At 35.6% G+C, this 3,767-nt stretch overlaps 1 protein-coding gene across 1 annotated transcript in view; it reads left to right on the top strand.

Moving 5' to 3' along the window:
* The first annotated feature begins 660 nt into the window (after nt 1–660).
* Nucleotides 661–3,767, top strand: part of ANGPTL5 (angiopoietin like 5) — a 120,431-nt gene continuing 117,324 nt past the window's right edge. The window contains exon 1 of the mRNA XM_019630331.1: nt 661–725. The gene's annotated coding sequence lies outside the window, so the exon portion shown is untranslated. The remainder of the gene's footprint in view (nt 726–3,767) is intronic.

The raw sequence follows: 3,767 nt of genomic DNA, 5'->3' as shown, positions 1-3,767 counted from the left end.
GCCTTCCCATAAAAAGCAACAACAAAGATAGCAACAACCAGAGATAGGTCTCTCATCTTTGTGGAATTCACTAATGCTGCAATATCCCCCTTGTAATTCCTCTCTTCCATGGTTGTCTACCCCATCTTCCACCACTTCCTTGCTTCATCTGGCCAACTGAAACCCTGCCCTCTAACCCCACACTCTGTTAGTCTGAGATGGGGAACCGAATACGAAGTGGAAAAGCATCAAATTGCTTTGGACACTAACTCAGCTCAAGTACTTAGCATATTTGTGATAGTGTTTGGGGGTTGAAACAGATTATATGAATATACATTCACCTCAAGAATAGCCTGGAACTTATTACAACTTCTCATTGGGTTAACCAGGAAAATGACCAATTCCACCCTACCTTGGAGACAATTGTGTCTATTTTGACTCTGGACTTTTAAATTTGGCTGTCAGCCCTTGCTCCACGCCCTGACCAGTTTATATAAGCAAAACAAAATAACGTTTGACCCAGGCTTCTCCTTGTGGTCCATGGATCAGTTACTGTCTGTTTCCTTGGTTTTTGTGTCTGTTTCTTGACCATTTAATTTGTGCTTCACTCTGGCTTCTTGCAGTTTAGTTTTCTGTTCTTTTGATTTTGACATTCCCTGTGGTCCTGTGAGCAATTCGTTCCTGCAGCCTGGGGAGAAGGGTGAGAATTCATACAACTAGAAAGATAACTCTGTGTAAGGAAGGAGGTGAGTTAACTTTTGGGTTTATTAAGTTTAAGGTGAAGTCTTGAATGCTTTCACTCCTTCAAGGGTCTGCTCCTGCACACTAGGTCTCACTAAAAATGGTTTCTGTGAAAAATATTCAGCATTTAAAAATGTATATTCCTGCTTGCAGCTCACACTTTCTTTGATTATATTTGGTGATAATTTACAACTGCTTTCTATTTTGTTTCATGAATGGCATTCCTTCTATGACTTCATATAAGTTATTGATGAAAAATGTTGAAGGATAGGACCAGATACAAAGTCCTCTGGTATGACACTAAAGACCTTCCATTAGATGGGCAGATCTATTGTTACACATAACTATACTATCTTATAACTCATATTTATCTATTTTGTCTACCAGAACATCCTAAGATAATGTGTCCAGTGGTTTCTGGAAAATAAGATCCACTGGGTCTATGGCAATCTCTTTACTTCAGTAGTTTTCAGGTTGTCTTCCTTGGAGTGTCGAATTTTTGGGGAAGTGTCTTGGGGTCTATTTTGGGGAATGGAGGAAGGAGAATAAGGCTTTTTCTTTCTCACTTCAGTTACAGCAGCCCTACTCTTATCTGTTTTAGAAATTGAAGTGCTGAGTAAGATTTCACTTGTGAAGGGGATTCTTTGGCTTTAAAATGTTTTAAAATCCCTTTTTCAAGGTAATGATCATTGCTGAAAATAGAGATAAGATACCCTTTTTGCTACCAATTTCTTCTGTGTCTGAATTGGCTCACCAGTCATTAAGGTCCAGTTACGTGTTTGTAGTCTATTGTCTAAACATGTTTCTAGGCTTTTACAGACCAGCCTATGAAACTAATTGCAGTTATAATATGGTTGCAAAGGAAAATTCATTCTGAATTTAAAGAGGTAGTATAGTGTGTTCTGGGGTCAGATAGCCTGATTTAGAATTCCAGCTTGTCACACTTTCGGTGCGGCTTTGAGTAAGTTTCTTAACCTCTCTATGCTTCACAGTTCCCATGTGTTAAACAGGGGAAGACTGTACCACCTACATTATAAGGTTTTGAGATCATTAAATGAGATTATCATGTACTGTGCCTAGCAGAATGCCTGGCACTTGATAAGTGTTCAATAAATTGTCATTAAATTGGGCCGGCCGAGTGGCTCAGTTGGTTAAGAGCTCGCTCAAGAGTTTGAGCTCTGAGCAACAGCGGTTCGAGTCCCCGTCCGAGCTGAGCAGCTGCTGAGCTGCCAACAGGTAGCAGGATGGCTCAGCTAAAAAAAAAAAAAAAATTGTCATTAAATTCTCATTGTCAGTATGAGTTGACATCAATCATAAATGTCAGTAAATTATCTTCACTGTAACTTGGTCAAAATCTGCCCATGACTGCACACCACTGTTTACTTCTGAAAAATTATCTAAAATATCTTAATTTATGAAGGTTTAACATAAACTGTGGCCTCAGTAAAAGCTGACTGAAATTTAGTTGGGGCTTTCTTGCCTTTCTGTTTGTAGGGTACTTGAATCTATTCTCAGATCATGTATGTTAAATCAACTGTCACTTATTTTTATTTGATTGCTTTAATCTTTAAAAAAAGCATGTCAAAATATTCATTAATAGGAAGTTTGAATTTTACCTTAAAATTAAATGCATTCTGGAAATTGGACATAAAAGTAATCATTCTCTTTGAAAGTGAGACATTTTCAAAATAGTATACCTGAATAGGAACATTTAAAATTATTTTAAGATTATTTTAACAAACGTGTGGCCATAATGTGAAAATTTTAATATTGCTGTAGCATTTTTGATTCATAGCGATAAAAAAAAGACTCAAGAGACAGATATATTAGCTATGCTCAGAGGCTTACACATAGTCCTGCCTTCTAAATATCTAAAATTTAGTGCTTTAAATACCCTGTTCTTTAAAAGGGTTCTTTTTTTTGTTGTTTTTTATTTTGTTTTCTTAAAAAAAGGTTTTTAAAAAATGTTTGTGTTTATCTGATGTTTAGTTAGGTACCCAAGCTGAAAGATGAGAAGATGAGGTTACATGAACTATTTAAGAATTGATTTGACTGAGATAATATATGTCAATGAAAACTCCATGTAAGAGAAATACTTTAGCAGATGTTTCTGGGAGGAGATTACTTGTTTATATCTGACTTATAAATATGACTTAAATGACTAAAAAACTAACCTTGCCAATTAAATCACATGTAATTTCTAGATTGTCATGAAAATGAACTGGAAATAGATGAGATGGTTTTATGGAAGAGACTGATTTCATTCTCTTCTATTTAAAATGATGCTTTTGGCTCATGATTCATTTGGATTAAAGGTCCTCTTGGCTTCCTAGCCATGTACACCTTCCAAGTCTTCTCTTGTAATGCTCTGATAGCATCTCTGGGTCTTTGATGATATTTTTGACTTCCCAATCCATTTGGCAAAAAGCTATTTGAAAGCTTTACTCACTTCAGGTAATACACACATTTGGAAAACAACCTAAAGAAATACAATGGAATATTTTGCATGGGGAATAGATCAGCTAGATTCTCCTAGAAATGCAGTATCTGCTTGCTGAGTCAGTGGCTTTAATAGTATGGTTTTTAAAAAGTTCCACGTATTCTTTTTTTCTTAAGCCACGGAGAAAACAGTCCTACTTCTTCACTATGTTGATGAAATAGATTCTGTGATGTTTTTATTCTAATCCCTAGTCCTTAAAAATGTTTTTTAAAAAACTATTTGAACATTTTTTGAGGTAATTGGTATGTAAAATAAAATATTTTATATACAGAAATGACACATCAAAAGGAATATGACCCTGATACTTATTGTGCTCAAATTTGAGACATAAACTTCAATGTGACCTCCTGAGTGAGGATCTCTATAATTTATCACTCATTTATTTAACCATGAAATATACTTACTTGAAATATATTTTTTGCTTTTCTTCTGTTTCTCCCTCTTTTTTTAAAAAACATTTTTATTGGGGAATTGGGGGATGGGAACAGCACTGGGGAATTGGGGGAAGGGGAACAGACAAGTTGCTGTTGTTTTGTTCTTCAGTCTA

Source organism: Hipposideros armiger, unplaced genomic scaffold, assembly GCF_001890085.2.
Source record: "Hipposideros armiger isolate ML-2016 unplaced genomic scaffold, ASM189008v1 scaffold_901, whole genome shotgun sequence".
Lineage (NCBI taxonomy): Eukaryota > Metazoa > Chordata > Mammalia > Chiroptera > Hipposideridae > Hipposideros > Hipposideros armiger.
This window is presented reverse-complemented; position numbering and strand designations above follow the sequence as displayed.